This window comes from Salmo salar, chromosome 23 (assembly GCF_965601325.2).
Source record: "Salmo salar chromosome 23, fSalSal1, whole genome shotgun sequence".
NCBI classification, from domain to species: Eukaryota; Metazoa; Chordata; class Actinopteri; order Salmoniformes; family Salmonidae; genus Salmo; species Salmo salar.
The window spans coordinates 49,284,589-49,290,873 of record NC_138313.1 but is presented as its reverse complement, the minus strand read 5'-3'; the positions used below and the strand labels follow the sequence as shown (position 1 = coordinate 49,290,873).

General features: G+C 41.0%; 1 long non-coding RNA gene across 1 annotated transcript; it reads right to left on the bottom strand.

The window, feature by feature from the left end:
- Window positions 1-734: 734 nt before the first annotated feature.
- LOC123729860 (uncharacterized) lies at window positions 735-2,442 on the bottom strand. Its single transcript, XR_006761536.2, has 3 exons — window positions 1,963-2,442; window positions 1,356-1,465; window positions 735-1,028 (listed from the first exon to the last, which is right to left on the bottom strand). It is a non-coding gene; the product is annotated as an uncharacterized LOC123729860 (long non-coding RNA).
- Window positions 2,443-6,285: the final 3,843 nt, after the last annotated feature.

The window sequence follows — 6,285 nt, the reverse complement described above, 5'->3', positions numbered from 1 at the left end:
TCCCCCAGTTCTGTTCAGACCCATTGAACTGGGTCACATTCTAAATGGTGACTTGTATTGATAGTCCATACTGGACCTAACTGTGGTTAACCAGACTGGAGGGGTTCTGATCACATATTCCCTCATCTCCACAACTTTACCTGATGTTCTCTCTCTCTCTCTCTCTCTCTCAGATAGCAGACAACCTCAATATGGTTTCATTCCTGTAGTTATCAGAACACATGGGATGTGTCCCAATTATCTCCTTTCTCTCTAAGTGTGAACTTGTCCACTTCCCTATCATGGATTTAAAAGGAAATGACTGGTATATGTAAACTCCCTCTACCCCATGTCAACACCAATCCAATGCTTTTACATTTGTGAGGAGTAGAGAAGGAAAGCTACACTTCAGGAGGAAGGAGAGATTATTGGGACGCCCCCATGGAGAGATGATAGAGGGATGTGAAAGAGGAGAGAGGTAATGGTTGTACTCCCCCATGGAGAGATGATAGAGGGATGTGAAAGAGGAGAGAGGTAATGGTTGTCTCCCCCATGGAGAGATGATAGAGGGATGTGAAAGAGGAGAGAGGTAATGGTTGTCTCCCCCATGGAGAGATGATAGAGGGATGTGAAAGAGGAGAGAGGTAATGGTTGTACTCCCCCATGGAGAGATGATAGAGGGATGTGAAAGAGGAGAGAGTAATGGTTGTCTCCCCCATGGAGAGATGATAGAGGGATGTGAAAGAGGAGAGGGGTAATGGTTGGACTGGACTTTTTTATTCTCTCATTACTGACTTATTCTGTTTCAATAACATAATTACAATACACAAACTAATTACATTCAAGGAATTATTGTATTAAAGTAAATCTCCCTCCCTCCTATAAAAGTCATTGATGTATTGGATGAGATAGGACCCTGCCTTCACCTGGGGATATTTGTTGGACCCATCACAACAGGTGATGAGGACCTCATCCTTCAGCTGCACAAAGAAAGCCAGGGACTGCAGTGTGCTCCAGTCTCCAGCAGGGGGCAGTAAAACCCTATGGACCTGAAAGGGAAAGTGAGGAGTAAAAATCAAAGGTGAATTTACATTGATGTTTCCACGGAGACCTGAGTCATATTCACTAGGCACCAAACTGAAGAAAATCAACTGAAACAGGGAGGGACTAACTGAGCAAGAAATGTTTTCGATGTTTGTACTTTTAGGACTTTTCTATTGATTCCATTTCAACAATCTCAATCAACCACTGCTTATTAAGTATTCAACATTATTTTAAATAGTAATTGAAAGCAGGTCTGTTTCCACATGCAATAAGCCTGTAACGTCTTGTACGATCTCAGGTAAAGGTGTTTCAAATGGAAGGGCAAGTCTCACCACTGAGAGGAAAACATCACTGGTCCACCTCTGCATCAGGTCAGCTATGTTGATCAGTACTGTCCCAGGGATGCTGGGAGCAGAGATGAACTCCCCTGACCTGGTACCACCTATGGAGTTGTCATTTTAATATCAGTTTAACCCCATTACTGCTATAACACACATCAACCATGTTAATAGAATGAAATGGATCCAGGTTCCATTTATTCTACAATAGATTTCATCACAGGTCACTTGGTAAGTTTGTTAATATCTCCAAAGTGGTCTGAAATCAAGATGACTGCAGGTCTGAATCCCAAACTAATGGTGGGAAATGTCTCCATCTAATAAGATGGTATTTCGAGGTATGGAGAAAATCTAGTTTGGACAAACTTTACTATTGGGGAGAACAAATTCTATTAACATACATACAGTGCATTCAGAAAGTATTCAGACCCCTTCCCTTTTTCCACATTTTGTTACGTTACAGCCTTATTCTAAAATGGATTAAATAAATCATTTTCCTCATCAATCTACACACAATCTACACACAATACCCCATAATGACAAAGTAAAAACAGGTTTTTGGAATTTTTTGCAAATGTATGAAACTAAAAAACATGAATACCTTCTTTTCAGACCCTTTGCTATGAGACTTGAATTTGAGCTCAGGTGCATCCTGTTCCCATTGACCATCCTTGACAACTTGATTTGAGTCCACCTTTGGTAAATTCAATTGATTGGACATGATTTTGTAAGGGCTGTCGTAGAGAGGGGACCAAAGCGCAGCGTGTTGATTGCTCATGATGAATATTTATTTGAACTCAGAACACTAAAGAAAAATAAACAAAGAGAAAACGAAAGTGCACAGTTCTGTCAGGTACAGAAAACTAAACAGAAAACAACTACCCACAAACACAGGTGTCAGGAATCCCGCTTCCTGAGTCTGTTTCTGCCTGAGCTGACTGTTTTTTGTTTGGAGTCTAAGGTTCCTGAACGCACCCTGTCTGGTTGCTAGGCAACGAAGTTAGGCGGGAGATCTAGTGATTACCCGCACCTGCATCTCATCAACCTTCTGCACACCTGGTCCTGATCATCACCTCTTCTTAAGCCCTGAGCTGACATCCATTCCCTGCCGGATTGTTAGCAACGAACAGTATGTTGTGCCAGCGTATCAGCCTCATGTTTCCTGAGCTTGTTTTGTACTTGTTGCTGGTTACTCACTCCCGTTTACTCTGTCTACAGTCATTCTCCTGGAACATTCAACTCCCTTGCCTGGCTGTCGGTGGATACAGTGACTTCATTGGATCAACCCATTTACTCTCATCAACTAACCTCCGCTGCCGCTCCGTCTCCTGGATTACTCAATATACACATCAAGACTACCAATAAATACTCACTTTCATTTTACTCACCTTGTCCTGGTCTGCTTCTGGGTTCTGTCTTAGAGAATCATGACACTTTGTTTATGTACATTTCTGTAGTAAAGATTTAGAAAATACAAATATAACTATCTCTGAAACTATACATTTCCCAGTTATGAGGTTTGCATCTACAGTAATTGTTGTATAAAATGAATGAAGAAGTATAATAATACTTTTGTGAAGATAACAATGTGTTTTTTGCATTCTAGATGGATGATTGTTTTCCATACTCACACTCAGTCAGCCCAGGTGAGCACAAACATGAGGAAACACCCCTTTTTCCACCCAAGTATAAAACCCCCGTGAAGAAATTCACATCAGACCTACATACGGTGTAAGCCTGGTGTTGCAAATGGTTGAATTTACATTAGGCCAGCCAAAGGACAGTGTGAGCAAATGGTTTAAAACTACCAGACCAGAAAATGGTAATACCCTCAAACTCTATACACAAGAAGAAGAAACTCATTAGACCCCAGACTGCAGCTGGTACATGTAACATAGTCAAGGAAACTCGACCGAAGACAAGAGGAGAACGAATTCCTCCCACCATGTGACACTTTGATGTATCCATTTTAATGAACACTCCAGAACAAAAGCCTACCACAACTACAAAGGACGTTGCGATCTCTGGTGGACAACCAGAGACGTACATCAAAGGAGTTTCAACAGAGGGACAGACAAAGACATCCAGGTGTAAATAAATGGGTTGCATTTCTAAATCTGAATGAGTGGTTGTTAGGGTGTTCAGTACAGCACAGCTTACAAACGTCCCCATAGTTGAATTCCTTTGTCTCTCTCTTTCCCTCTCTTTTGAATCTGCCATTTTGTGTAACAAGCTGTCATATCGGTTTAGTCCACTAGGGACCTTTCATTGCATTGTGTTAGTAACCAATAACGATACCGCGTGTGTGTGTTTATGCATTTCTGTGTGACTATTTAGTTCGTTTGTAAATAAATAATTTAGCCAATTTGTATATCTCTGATTCATCATTTAGGCTAGGGTTCGTGCAGATTTGAAGTTAACGACGTTCAGAATGAGACTGATATGAGGTAAACAATAACTTATGATTGATTGACTGGTATGATATCGATATTCTGATATTCTTGAGTTAATTCGGGAAATGGTAACTCGTTAAATGAACTTTTCCCGTGGTGCCAAGGTTACTAATGAGTTAATTGTTGCATGATTCATTTAATCACATAATAATTAAACCTTAGGTAATCGATTTGATAAACAGCATGTCATCACATTAATAGTAGTCTACTACTGCGGTTGGAACCAAAAATCTCACATTTGGGCTCATCAGACCAAAGGACAGATTTTCACTATTCTAATTTCCATTCCTCATGTTTCTTGACCCAAGCAAGTCTCTTCTTCTTATTGGTGTCCTTTAGTCCTTTGCAGAAATTTGACCATGAAGGCCTGATTCACGCAGTCTCCTCTGAACAGTTGATGTTGAGATGTGTCTGTTACTTGAACTCTGTGAAGCATTTATTTGGGCTACAATCTGAGGTGCAGTTATCTCTAATGAACTTATCCTCTGCAGCAGAGGTAATTCTGGGTCCTTAGTTCCTGTGGCAGTCCTCGTGAGAGCCAGTTTCATCATAGCGCTTGATGGTTTTTGCACTTGAAGGAACTTTCAAACTTCTTGAAATTTTCCAGATTGACTGACCTTAATGTCTTAAAATAATGATTTACTGTCGTTTCTCTTTGCTTATTTGAGCTGTTCTTGCCATAATATGGACTTGGTATTTTGCCAAATAGGGCTATCTTCTGTATACCACCCATACCTTGTCACAACACAAGCTCAAACACATCAAGAAGTAAAGAAATTCCACAAATTGACCTGTAACAAGGCACACCTGTTAATTGAAATGCATTCCAGGTGACTACCTCATGAAGCTGGTTGAGAGAATGCCAAGAGTGTGTCTCTCCGATCTGTTTCTCTCTCTCGCTGTCAAGTGTCAGTGTGCAGCGGGTAGGACAGAGTCAGGCGCAGTACACAGAACTGAGTAAAAAATGTACTTTACTTGAATAAATCACAAACTCATTCCATACAGGGAAAACAATCCAGCTCGACACAAAAGAGCGACCACTTAACAAAGAACAAACACACACAAAACCATGTGGGATCCAGAGGGTTAAATAGGGAATAAATTATAACGTAATGGAAACTAGGTGTGTACAATCAAGACAAAACAAATGGACAAAGAAAAGTAGATTGGTGGCAGCTAGAAAGCCGGTGACGTCGACCACCGAACGAACAAGGAGAGGACAAACATCATTCTAAATGGTCACTTTGTATTGATAGTTCATACTGGGCTTTACTATGGTTCTACATACAGTACCTGTATTGATAGTCCATACTGGGCTTTACTATGGTTCTACATACAGTACCTGTATTGATAGTCCATACTGGTCTTTACTATGGTTCTACATACAGTACCTGTATTGATAGTCCATACTGGACTTTACTATGGTTCTACCTACAGTATCTGTATTGATAGTCCATACTGGGCTTTACAACGGTTCTACATACAGTATCTGTATTGATAGTACATACTGGGCTTTACTATGGTTCTACATACAGTATCTGTATTGATAGTCCATACTGGGCTTTACTATGGTTCTACATACAGTACCTGTATTGATAGTCCATACTGGGCTTTACTATGGTTCTACAACAGTATCTGTATTGATAGTCCATACTGGGCTTTACTATGGTTCTACATACAGTATCAGTATTGATAGTCCATACTGGGCTTTACTATGGTTCTACATACAGTATCTGTATTGATAGTCCATACTGGGCTTTACTATGGTTCTACATACAGTATCTGTATCTGGAGGGTTTCTGCTCACATATTCCTTTATCTCCACAACTTTATCTGATTCTCTCTCTCCCACTTCCCTTCATGTATTTAAAAGGAAATGACTGGTATATGTAAACTCCCTCTACCCCATGTCAACACCAATCCAATGCTTTTACATTTGTGAGGAGTAGAGAAGGAAAGCTACACTTCAGGTGGAAGGAGAGATAGTTGATCTTCATCAGTAGTTGATGTCGGGTTTCATCTGTCAAAAGGTCAATCACACCTGGTGACTTAGGAGTTATAAAGGTCTTTACTGTGGGGTCACCATGATCTGATTACTGTGGGGTCACCGGGATCTGATTACTGTGGGGTCACCATGATCTGATTACTGTGGGGTCACCATGATCTGATTACTGTGGGGTCACCATGATCTGATTACTGTGGGGTCACCGTGATCTGATTACTGTGGGGTCACCATGATCTGATTACTGTGGGGTCACCGGGATCTGATTACTGTGGGGTCACCGTGATCTGATTACTGTGGGGTCACCATGATCTGATTACTGTGGGGTCACCATGATCTGATTACTGTGGGGTCACCATGATCTGATTACTGTGGGGTCACCATGATCTGATTACTGTGGGGTCACCATGATCTGATTACTGTGGGGTCACCATGATCTGATTACTGTGGGGTCACCATGATCTGATTA